A 13,939-nucleotide genomic window follows, 5' to 3' on the forward strand; every position below is an offset into this window, starting at 1 on the left:
ACGGTTATTTTGATGTTATGAAATAGGGGTGGGTGCCCCACGAGTTGATTAAAGTTTAGGTCCTTCAATAAGCTTTTGGATTGGTGAGTTTTTTTTTCTTATTCCACTCAGTGTTTACATCAATCATGCGCAGGCTGTTCAAACTCTCACATGAACATATCAAGAAAAAAAAACTATTGCGTTTGCATCACACCGAAGCATAAAAGGCATTTTGAGTGAAATTTCATGCCAGCAAACGTAGCAGACATTATAATTAACTAGTTTTGTATTTAGATGCATCAGCATCTTTGGAAAAACTGCTCCACTGGCTGAGATTTTTAATAATAGTTTATTTTGAATGCAATACTTTTCATTTTTTCAGCCATAAAAACGACGGGCTGCATTTGACGTTTCATGACAGCAGAATCTGGGCTGCATATGACGTTGATATTTTACCTCTTCGCGAGTCTCTCTCAGCTTTTAATCACAACAGTGGAAACGATTAGCGCGCAGAGAAAAGCTGAAATGGAAGTCATTCCAAGTGATTTGTCGGATTTCTCGCCATCGGATGATTCTTCTTTTTATCCGTCAATGGAAAGGAAGCTAATGCGTTTGATGTTGATGTCTGGGCATTTTCTGTATTTGGATGGTTGATCAGAAATTGCATCAATTTCTGTGCAGACAGAGCGGACCGAGTAGCAAAAACCAAAAAGGTGTGATTGATGAAATTTGTCTAGTCGATTTCGAAACTCGATTGATGTTTAAGATGTCTGCAGGGAATGTCCTAGAACCCGCTTATTAAAACTATACAGTTTGGCAGGAAATCAACACTTGTACTTGGTCCTCTCTGACTGAACATATTTAAACTTTTCTGTTCTTCAATGCCCTGGGCTAATTGAATTTTGTTTCTCAGACTATAGCAGTGACACGGATTTCGGAATTGAAGATATTCTCGAAGAATCTTACGATACCGATATTGAAGGATATTGTTAGTTTGTTTCTGTTAGATATTTTGACATTGTTATTAAATTTTGCCCCTGAGCAGATGATGAAGAACATGAACAAACTAGCCGCGACAGCAATCCAAAAATTCCTAACGTGAATTCGGAAGAAAGTAAGTGTCTGAAACCATTCCGGTTATGCTTATTATTATAAAGTTTGGTCTACTATCAGCTGAAATGGAAATTTCACCAGTTAAAGTCCCATCAAGTTCAATAGATATAGAAAATGAAGTCGAGAAAGAATATGGCCTTTTTTTGGAGAACCTGAATCGTGGAAAAAAAAATCAAAGAAAATTCAAAAGGAACTTTGGCGTGGAATATGTAAATACGCTAGGATTATCGTCCTAGCAAAAAGCTGCGAAGAATATGACTGCAAGTGCCGCTTAAAATGTTCAGCAAAAATTTCATTTTTGCAACGTCGTCAAAACTCCAAGCGCTTTTGCAGCAACGCATTCTGAGAAACCAAAACAGCAATTTTAATAGCTTCAATAAGAGTATCAAGTGTTTATCGTAGGAAGGAAAAACTATTGGCAAATTTTTCAAGATATTTTTCTCGCCGATACTACCTTAGTGCTGATTCGGTCGACGTTGAAGTGTGTAAGGTAATTTCTCGGCCATTATTTAATAATTTTGTCACAACTTGATTTTTATTTCTCATTGCAGAAAATGTTCATGAATTGTGAGCAGCGCAAGGATTCACAGAGCTTTAAAAAAGGTACGACGAACTCTATATCCGACATGAGAGGAAAGCGTCGTCCTGGCATTGTGATATCTGAGGCGACCATGACCAAGGTTCACGAGCATATCCTATCGTTTCAATCTTATGAAAGCCATTATTGCCGAAGTGACACTCCAGATTCGCGCTAGCTTTCAAAAGACTTGAACATTAGTAAAATGTTCTCGTTGTATGAAGATTGGATTAGAAACGAGCAGCAAACCGCACCTGAAGTGAGCAGTGTAAGTTTCGCAACTTACAAACGCCTTTCAACGAACTGGGCATAAAAAAAAAGCTTGGAGGTCCAGTGCCTAATATGAAAGATACCATACTGCAATCACTGTATTCTGATGTACATTGCATATCAAGAGCTAAATATGCGGATATAGTTCACTTACTGAAGTATACCTCTCCAGTGCATCACGAATTCTACATAAACTTACGACAGGATGCCGAGAAGGAAGATGATAACGTTCCTTAAAGATTTGTGATATTATATTATATTCTAGTATTAACAATACAAACATTTTGAACTACTTGAACAAGCTATTGTCTTTATTTGAATTTTTGGTTTCATTTCTTTCAGAAGAGTTCTGTTTGATCCTTCGACCTTGACGCTTGCTCCTGCAGGGGCGGGTGGCGAGGGCAGGATCAAACATGTCGCACGTCGGTAGAGTAGTGAAATGAAAAGGCGCCGCGGATCGTTAGTATTGTTTGATCTATTGATCGCGTCGCTTGCTCTTGCGTGGGCGGGTGATGGACACTTGTTCGGCGTACAATGCGATTATCGAATTATATCGCGAATCCGATTAGGCGTGATTATATTATGGGGCCCAGATAACCGTAGCGGTAAACGCGCAGCTATTCAGCAAGATCAAGCTGAGGGTCGTGGGTTCAAATCCCACCGGTCGAGGATCTTTTCGGGTTGGAAATTTTCTCGACTTCCCAGGGCATAGAGTATCTTCGTACCTGCCACACGATATACACATGCAAAAATGGTCATAGTAAGCTCTCAGTTAATAAATGTGGAATTGCTCATAAGAACACTAAGCTGAGAAGCAGGCTCTGTCCCAGTGGGGAGGTTACTCCAGAAAGAAGAAGATATCATGGATCGCATCACCAACCACTGTTGACTCCCAGATCTTTACCTTATCCCACTAACCCAATATCATTTCCATGAAAACTGTGGAGATGCAGAGGTATGCTCTATACTCGGTCTCTAGTAACAACGGTTGTCTAACTAACAGTGTTTGGATTTCGATCAGAATAAGCCGATCGAACCATATTCAGAGAGTGTTACAGTTCGCGAACCATAACAGTTCGTGGCACATCGCATTCGGAGAGCCCTATGAATGTAAACATTCACTCTCTCGTTTGGTACGTGGCATAGGAGTGTTCGCGAGCAGCAACTCTCACAGACTGCAACAGTTTCCAGTCGTACCGTAAAATCGGGTGTAATTGATCAGAGGGGTGAAATTGATCATCGTAACACAAGATTTAATTTATTCGTAATGGAGCACAAATATCAATATGAGTTGCAGTAAATGAACGTTATTTGCCGTAACTATTGTCGAATTGTGTGTTGTAAAGTTTTTTGCGTTAAAGAATATGTATTACTATGAAAATGATGTAAAATTTTAAAATCATGCACGGTGCAGTATTGACAAACACCTATGAACTTCTATTTCTAAGCAAGGATCTGAACATGGTATAAACCTAAAAGTTTTTGAAGATGTTTGAGATATACCCCTAAACCAGATTTCATTACCAAAACACGTACCAATTAGCTCATATGGTTGAAATAATTGAATTTCTGTTAGATATCACTCAATTCCGTAAGAAATTGCATACATTTAGGCGTTTTCCGCGTAATTCTTGACATTTAACTGTTCGTTATTTACATAAATATTGCATTGTTAAGAATTTGACAAGCATATTCGGATTCAGAGAGCTCAAATTTATCAGGTAGAGTTGTTTTGAAAACTAACAATACTGGCATTGACAAGTGATCAATTTCACCCCGAAATGAGATCCCCTGATTTTTTATTTTAGAGATATTTGTTAACACTAAAATGACATTTATTAGTAAATATCGGTACATGAGTCGATGAGGATCACATTCGTACTTGTTTTCCTGCATTTAGTTTTTTTGGCATTGTTAACGTTATAGAAAACAGACTAGAAAAACCGTGAAAAATGATCAATTTCACCCGAAATTACGGTATACCACATTAGGCATAAAGACGTCAGGCATAAGGACGTTAGGCATAAGTATTTTAGGCATAAAGATATTAGGCATAATGGATGTTAGGCATCAAATACGTTAGGCATAATGGACGTTTGGCATAAAATAAATTGCGTGAGTGCCGTTCAGAACTCTTCTCATGTCGAAAATAGTTCGGGTCCATTTACAAATTCCATTATGTTGATGGGGGTGTATGGGTGTCCTTAACATGTAACATCTCAAAAAACATGATGAGAAATTCATACAAGATATGGAATAAGATTGTTACCATGGTCATTGTTATCATTCTAAATTCCAGCTCAATCCATTATTGTAAGTATCCATTTATATTTGCGATGTGCAAGTGTTACTTATTTCTAGAGATGTGTAGGTTGGTGAGTATATGACATATTTTGTTATACATCTCTTACATAATTACGAGAATTTTAAAGAAGGGATATCTTCCATATAATCATTAGTACTAATACTGCAAATGATTTACTTGACGACAATAATCTAGAGCCAAGTCAAAAATTCATGTTATGATAGGTGGCCTTATCTTCAACAATATTATTCTGGTAGCGTGACGTCAGGAAAAGCGTTATATTCCCACTCCGAGTCTGCTCATGAATTTAATGTAGTAAAAACAGTTCCTTTGCCTCCTTTGCCAACAAGTTTTGAAGATTTTCAAACAATTTTTATCAGCCACATATGTACGCATTGCCGAAAGCATGTTGAAATTATTTGAAAGTCGTCGAGTTTGATTTCGAAGCCATTTAATAGTCAAGCTCAAATTTAATTCAGCATATAGCATGGCGTACAATATTTACATCTACAATTCCAATAACTATCAGAACAGCAAGAATGCACAAAACAGCATATTATTGGAAAAAAGTCTTTTTCTTCCAGTCATTAAATTGACCGTATAAGTATAAAGAATAGCCTATGATTCAAAGAAGGGAAAATGTATGATGGAAATATTAAGAGCAATAATGACATTAATAACTGAATACGTTTGTCTCGAAAGAACAGTTTAATTATAAAAGAAATAAAATGTGCTCACTAAAACATTAGCAGCAGAAACTCTAATAATTTTATCATCAGAATAACTATAAAGAACAGCCTTCAACTTAACACTTCAGTCATCGCGCTGTTGTATTTTGTACAACACTGCTGAAAAAAACTCGCCTTTCGTTTGCAACAGCCGCGCGGTTGTTCTGACGGTGGCAAACCGCGTGACGACCGGATAATCTCTGATGAAAAAAATGCAAATAATATGCATACAACCAAACTCAAAAGATGAGTAGCAGTTACAGCGTCGTTCTTATTCTTGGCATAACGCCCCAAGCCAAGTTCTTTTAGCTTAGTGTTCTAGAAGCACTTCCATAGTTATTAACCAAAAGTTTGCTTTGCCAAAGTGGCCATCTTGCTTTCTTATTTGTTAACGATACATGAGCACGATTATACTTCACGGCCAAGGATCCTCGATCAACTTGGAATCGAACTAAAATACCTTCAGTATGGTCACAGAAGTTACCTCAAAGCTAATAAAGACAATTTACAGCATTTTCATGCCAATCATTTAATCAAGTTTTGTCCTAGAAATTGACCTCAAAGGATTCACAACTATGGGACGACTGCAAGGCAATCGTATTTCAAAGGACACACTTTTGATCTTTGAAGCCCTTCACAATTATCAAAAAAGTCAGCTAACTTTTCACACAAACAATCTCAATTTTCATTTTGGAAATTATGCCTATCATCTATTATGCCTAATGTCCATTATGCCAAACATCCATTATGCCAAACGTCCATAATGCCTATCGTATTTATGCCTATCGTACTTATGCCTAACGTCGTGCACCCGTTACATATCCTCAACTTTACGATGCAGCGCGCTGCCAGTTTACATCGGATTTGCTGGTTGGCGCTCATGTTAGTTTGGGCTAGGGTGCTTTGATGCGTTATGCGGCATTGGTCACTTTGACAGAGTTTCATTCGGATTTTTGTGGGGTTCATCAGAACCCCACGACAACCTGGACAGCTCCCCAACTAGTATGTAGGTCCTAGGAGGGAGGGAAATTCGTCCATGCTAACGCACCACGTAACGGTGATCTACCTACGTTGCGGGACCCTCAGCTTGGTCTTGCTGAATAGCTGTGCGTTCATTGCTACGGCTATCTGAGCCCCCGGGTTTTTGTCCATACTCAAGTAACCAAAGTGATAAAGGTGCCCTCCCCACTAGAACCAGATTGAAGTTTAAACTTATAACATTAACTCGACCTTTATGGGGCTCTTTAAATCAACTTTAACTACACATGTACGGAATGCTAGCTTTATATATAGGTACCGTTTACATGCATAAACTGCAGATTGAGCATCGTGTTTACTTGGGTAGTAAGCTAAATTTGTCACCAATCGAACATTTTCCTCCACTCAGGATGCAGACGCAACAGGCCGTACACAAACTGGCTGCCGGGTTTGTCGGAAACGGTTCCAGAGCTCGGCCATCTGTTGAATTCGGAAATGAGTTCCCCTTCGGTGGTAGAGCGCATGCGTCGTTCCGATCAGACACCGAATCCCCATCAGCAGCTACCTGTTAATCAAAACAAATGAGGAAAATAAAACTTGGCCCTAACGAACGAAGAAGCTCTCGGAGGAGTCGACAGTAAGCAGCTGAGTTGGGACTCATGCCGTCCTTCCCCCTCCCAGAGATACTATCGAGGGCGACAAGGAAATGGGATTTTGGCCCTGTTTGGTGTCGGGAAAAGCTTTTCATCCACCTGTAGATATGTATTCTGCGGCGCAAAACAAATGGAACATTGCACAGGGGGAAATTTCGTCATTTTAGCGCTCTTGTTGAATAGCGCCCTTATTATGTTTTTCAAGTATTATGGTGTTCTTCTCCCACTGTGCATTGGCGTTAAAGTACAGCGTAGGTACGTAGGTACTAAGACGACCATTGCCAGCGGGCACTTTGAAAGAGAATTAAATGAATTGGTGCTGTCTGCTGACACAAGAGCAGTTGCTTTGGGGAGTTTTGTAAGTTGGGTGGTTTTTCTGGGGGGGCAGGGAGCAGAACTTGATTTGGATTATGATGATTGTATTTTTGGGAAGGTCTCATAGCAACCGAACTTCGAACCCTTGCGGCTAACGTTTATTTTATTCGTTTTCCTAAAATGGAAGTGTTTAATTCGAATTTCTTGGGAAGTCGATGATTCATTCATAGAAAATAAATAAAAACTTCAAGATGGTTACATACAATATGAAAAAAGAGGAGAATTCAGATCTCTTGAAATTTTTTGATATTTGAAAAAGGATAAAGCATCTGATTTTGGTGTATTTTCATTGAAATAGATCTGGGGACCAGCAGCGGCTTCATTTGGCGTCACGCTGTACAATTAATGAAACCGATTATTTACAATAAAAACATAGCTATTTAATTGAATTAATTAACTCATTAGACTTGCCAAAGATGGATAAATAATGAGCGAAATTATTATCAATTAAACTACAGAGCCACTTGGTGACCAAATAACTCAAAAGGTTTCAAGTTTCGAATTCAAATCCCAACAGTTCACGCAGACCCTTTTCATAACACATATTCATCCATCTGATGTTTATAAACGCGCGCAGAGCGAGTGCGACTTATTAAGTGTTGAAACTGTTCTCGGTATACATACAAGATACCCTACATAGGAAGCAGGGCGCATTAGAGAGCATCCGCATTTGAAATCGATTCTAATTTTTTAACGCACCGACAATACTACAGAGAGGCAGTGCCCTTCAACCTGTATTGACCCATATACAGAGCTGTTTGGTAGCCCAATTCACATGTTTTTTTTTTTTTAATTATTTAATTCATAACGCGTGGTAAAAATGGAAATTTCCCCGGGGTAGACTTTTCGAGATTACTCCAGGAATTATTCCGGAAATTTCTCCAGAAGATCCACCAGGAATTTCTTCAGAGGTTCTTCCAGAAGCTCCTCCATGGTATCTATAAGAAATTACTCCAAGATTTTCCCTCAAGAAATCTCCAAGGGATGTCTCCAAGAAAATCGCTACATGATTCACTCCAAAGATTTTTCCAAGTAATCCTCCAAAAATTCCCCGAGATATTTTTCAAAAGATTCATTATTGGTCTATTCCTCTAGATATTCCCTCATGCATTTTCCCAAGGATTCAATCAGAAATTACCCTGAGAGTGCCTCCAGGGATTCCTACGAGAATTTTTTTCCCCGGAATTTCTCGAGGCACTCAATTACTGAAGATGCTTTTTAAAAGCCCCTGGATTAATTCCTGGAAAAGTCGCTGGAGAAACTCTTTGACCCATCCCTGGAGGAACCTCAAGAAAATTTAATAAAGAAATCCGTAGAGTAATCCCATGATCCCCTTAAGAAAAAAATATGGCGAAATCTCTGTAGTACTGGATTGAAAGATTGTTATGGATTGGAAGATTCATATAAAAGAAAAATCTTGCAGGAGACTCTGGATAAACACACGAGGGAATCTGTGGAGGAAATCTCTGGAATATTTTTTAGAGGAACCCATGTAGAAATTTTTATGGATGGAGGATTTTCTGAAAAAATGCTGGGTAATTTCAGGAGGAACCACTGGAAATATACTTGTAGGAGTCTCTGAAGGATTACCTGCGAAAATTTCTGAATAAATCATTGAACCTGGGTCAATTGATGAAGGGATCTTTGAAGGGTTGCCTGGGTAAATTGCTGAAGGAATTTTTGGAGAAATTCCAGGAGTATTCCTTGGAGGATTCCTGGAATAAACACTGTGAAGATTATGTGGGAGAAATCTCTTCAGTGATATTTATGGGTAATCCTTGGAAGGACCCATGGAGAAATTTCTAGAGAAATTGCTGGGAAAATATCTGGAGAAATCCATGGAGAGATTTTCCTTATGCAATCCCAGGGGAAACTTTTAAAGCAGTCTGATAAAATTCCTGGAGGATGATTCCATGGTTAACCTTTGTAGAAATTTCTAGGTGAATTCTTGTAGCAATCTCTGGAGGTATTTTTAGAAGGCTGGGATATCCTGTCTATTATCCTGTTCAATTACACTGCGGGTTTTTTGCACTACAAGCACCATTTCAGTGACCCACTATCTCACGCACTCTTCCGACTTCCTCTCCCTCCACACATCGCCTGTTTCACACGCATACACTCTGATATTTGGATACCACAAAGACCAAAGCGAATCTTTGAAGAAATTTCTGAGCTAATTCATGAAGGATTTCCTAGAAAATTACAGGATGAATTTCTTAAGGAATTCTTGGAGAAATCTTTCAAAAACTTTGTGAAGTAAATAATTCCTAATGGAGAATTTACTGATGGAATCCCTGAAATAATCAAATTCGGAATTTATGAAGCCTTAAAGAGGACTACCTGGGGAAATCCCTGCATGTATCCTGCGAGGAATACATGGAGGAATTTCTGATAGTATATCTGAAGTAATCATTGGAGTTTGTTCTAGTGTAACCTATGAAAAAGTACTCGGAGATATTTCTAGTAGGGTCCCTAAAGAATTTTTCTTAGATAAATCCTTGAAATAGTCTCTGGAGGAATCTCTGAAAGAATATCAGAATAAATAGCTAGAAGAATTCCAGGAGGAATATCTGGAAGGATGCCTAGCAGAATCCTAAGAAAAATTACCAGAGAAAGAGCAGTAAAAATTTCACTTAAGAAATCTGTAAAGGATTCACTGGAAGCAACTCCATGCAATTTTTTTAGAAAATCTCTGTTTAGTTTTTTTTTCTGCAAAAATCCTTGAAGAAAACCCTGCTAGAATTGCTGAATGTATTTATGTAGCCCTATTGGAGCTCGTCTCAAAAATCATAACGATCGTAAGTTCCTCCCGGAGGAATCACTGGTGACATCCCTAGTGGATTCGCTGGATAAATTGCTGTAGATTGTCTCGGAGTAGTAGGGACAATGGAAATTTGCGATTTTGAAGAAGCCGCGATATCCTCGAATATTTGCCTTTGACGCGAAATCCAGTAAATCTCGCGAAATGTCACGGATTTAATTAAATTTGGACAATTCATATAAAAATCCTGGTAAACTCTAGGTTTTTGCCTAAGAAAATGGTTCATTTACTTTAAGAAGAAAATAACCATCATCGTTTTACAAATTTTCAAAACCAGTTTTTTTGCTCAAAATTGAAACAATGCTTATGAAAATCTATCATTGCATTACACTTGCTATCTATAGAATAGTGATAGATTTTCAGGAGGATTTCTTTAAATTTGAACGAAAAAACTGGTTTTTCATTTTTGATGATTGCTGATGATTGAATGATGGATTCTTGAGCCTTAAAGATGAGGTTCCACAAATAATTGTCAAATAATTAAGTTTTAACTTATACTTTTTATGGGTTGCTTTTTTCTTATCGATTTTGAAATTACAGTAAAAACCTTTATTTTTACATGTACAGTTGTTTATACAGAGCAGAATTTACACATTCAAAATTTATTTAGACTGAAAAACATGAATTTGAGTGTAATTGTCTTCTGCCCATTGTCCCTACGAAGTAGGTATCTATAAGGTAACGCACAAAGAGTTGCTTAAAAATCACTAGATTTTTCAAAGGTGTAATATATTGTTTTGAATCTGCTCGTTCTATTCGTGGCCTTCGTGGCCGTGTGATTAATGTTATCAAGCATTTAGCCGCATCGAGGCAAAGAGTGTGGGTTCGATTCCCGCTACAGGCCGGAAAGCTTTTTGTGATGAATGATCTCCGATTGTGCTACTGAGCGTTGCATGTTAGTCCGTTGTCTAGTATGGTACTTCCTTCAAAGGGAAAATCGTCCACTGGAAGCATTAACGTATAGGTGTCTTCAAAAAAAAAATCTATCACTTTATGCCAAAAGAACTTATGTCAAACGATTTTATCCCAATTGACTTTATGCTAAACGAGGTTCAATCGAAATAATTGTAGAACACCAATAAAATCCTAAAAGAATAATTGAAGAAGAGAATTGCCGCATATTCGTAGCGATAAAGGCAGCTATTCAACAAAACGATACGGCAGGTCGTGGATTCCTTTTCTGGTTGTAGTTTTTTTTCGACTTCCTAGGGCATAGCGTATCCTTGTGCTTGTCACATAATAGGAATTGTCGTTAAACAACGTGTTCATCTTTTTTAATTTTCAGATTCAAACCACCCTTCTCCGTCGTGTTTTTATTCGTTAAAAAAAAATTGAAATTTGTATATATCATGGTCTTTGACCAGACACTCACCTCACTCCCTCAATGACAGCGTGGACGATGACCATCATATACACATACAAAAATTGTCAATTGACTAATGAAGTTCTCAGTTACAACTGAAGAAGAACTAATAAGAATACTAAGCTGAGAAACCGTTTTTTTTAGAATTCCTTACAGATGTCCATGGAAAAGTGAACAAAATGAAAAAAAAACTCCAAGATTCTTCTTGAAGAATTCAGAAAGAATCACAAATGATCCCTGAAAGAAGAATTGGAGTTGTTTTTGAATAAATCTTGAGACGAATTATTGCCTACATTCCTGAGAGAAGAATTCCTAAAGGATGTTGTAAAGAAATCTTTGGGAAAACCCTTTGAATCGATTCTACCCCATTACCCCGAATCCCATTACCCCGAATGCCATTAACCTGAACGCCATTACCCCGAATTCCAAAACCCCGAATGGGACACCCCGAATGACATTACCCCGAATTCCAATATCGCGGGAAAATGTCATCAATATCATCATGTCATGATAATTGTAAATTCGGGGAAATTGCATTCGGGGTGATGGAATTCGGGGTAATGGTACATTCGGGGTAATGGAATTCGGGGTGATGGCAATCGGGGAAATGGCATTCGGGGTAATGGGGTAGAATCCTTTGAATCATATCAATTTTATTTTCTAAACGTATAGCTTTGAAAATTCATGAAAATATCCTTAGACTAGCTCATATATCTCATAAACCTGCTGAAATTCTTAGAAGAACCTCTGGTGGAATTCTTATGGAGATAACAGGACAATTACTTGATTAGTGTGTAGGAGAAATTCCATAAATGAATTTCTTGTAGAATTCCTTAGGAAATGTTTGGAATGGTAATACAGTTTTCTTGTAGGGATTCTTGTAGGAATTTCTGGGAAAAGTCTTAGAGAAAGGAAGAAATCTTTGGAAAAGATCTTTGTGTAAACTAGTTATACCACAGTTTTTGATTGGATTCTATGAAGTATTCATAAAGAAATTTATGGATAAATTTCAAAAGAAATTCCCATTGGAATTTGTTGTAAAAACTCTGAAGAATACTTTGCACATTATCCCATCTGCATTTTCGTCGAAATTCATTTGAGTGCAGTTTTAAACATATTTTATGATTTTTCAACTGCACAAATGAAACATTATGATTTGTACACAATACATAGACAAAAAAACCAAGTCAAATTGTCTTATAATGAAAAGTAACCGCATATCAGTCCCACTACAGATTTCCGTGTTATAAAAGAGTGAACCATATTTTGGTAATTTTTATATTTTTCACTTAAAGATTATTTATTTTATTTTGTGTCACATCAAATAACTTGATAAAACTTCGCCAACAATATTTCTTCTCTTCATCCCCGACTGCGACCTACGCTCTCCACGTCCTGGTGCATCTGGTCCATCCACCTAGCTCGCTGCGCCCCACCCCTTCTTGTTCCTACCGTAGTCGTGGCGAACACCATCTTTACGGGGCTGTAGTCCGGCATTCTGGGTTTGGCCGTAGAGTTGAGCCGGCTCGTGGTTAATTCTTCGCCACCACACACCATTCTCCTGCACGCCGCCGAAGATCGTCCTTAGCACTCGGCGTTCGAAAAACTGATGATCTAGCAAGTCCTCCTCGAGCATAGTGCACGTCTCATGTCCATAGAGGACTACCGGTCTTATGAGCGTTTTGTATTTCGTGCATTTGGTGCGGGGGTGAATCGTTCTTGACCGCAGCTTCTTCTGGAGCCCATAGCAGGTACGACTTCCACTGATGATGCTCTTTCGTATTTTCCGATTAACTTTATTGCCAGCCAGGATCCGAAGTGGATGAACTGGCCACCAACTCGAAGGTATCACCGTCTATCGAGATACTGCTTCCTAGGCGGACCCTGTCGCGCTCAGTTCCGCCTACCAGCATGCAGATACTTTGTTTTTGACGCATTCGTCATTAGGCCGACTCTTGCTGCTTCGCTTTCCAGGCGGGTGAACAAATCTGCCATCGTTTCAAATTTTCTCCCAATAATATCCATGTCGTCCGCGAAGCAAACAAATTGTCCGGATCTCGTGAAAAACGTGCCTCGACTGTTAAGTACGACTCTCCGCATGACTCTCGGCGCAATATTGAACAACAGGCACGAAAGTCCATCGCCCAGTCGTAGTCCCCGTTGAGACTCGAACGAACTGGAGTGTTCGCCAGAGATCTTCACTTTACGCAGTTTTGTACCGTCCATCGTTGCTCTGATCGATCTTGTGAGCTTCCCAAGAAAGCTGTTCTCGTCCATGATCTTTCATAGCTCTACTGTCGTATGCAGCCTCGAAATCGATGAGCATATAGTGCGTTGGGACCTGGTTTTCACGGCATTTCTAGACGATTTGCCGCACGGAGAAAATCTGGTCCGTTGTCGAGTGGCCGTCGATGAAACCTGCTTGATAACTTCCCACGAACTTGTTTGCCATAGGTGATAGACGACGAAAGAGAATCTGGGATAGCACTTTGTAGGCGGCGTTTATAGTGATTGCACGATAATTTTCAAACTCCAGTTTGTCGCCTTTCTTGAAGATAGGGCTTATAACGCCTTGCTTTAACTCCTCCGGAAGCAGAATCTGGGAAATGGGATTCTGACTATCGACCAAGGCAGACAAGCGGCCAACCTGTCCGGGCTCATCTTGATGAGTTCGACTCTAATACCATCCTTGCCAGCGGCCTTGTTGTTTTTGGGCTGTCGAATGGCATCCTTAACTTCCCCCATCGTGAGAGCTGGTTGGTTTCCACTGTCCGCTG

Source organism: Aedes aegypti, chromosome 2 (assembly GCF_002204515.2).
Source record: "Aedes aegypti strain LVP_AGWG chromosome 2, AaegL5.0 Primary Assembly, whole genome shotgun sequence".
In the NCBI taxonomy this organism is placed as follows: Eukaryota; Metazoa; Arthropoda; class Insecta; order Diptera; family Culicidae; genus Aedes; species Aedes aegypti.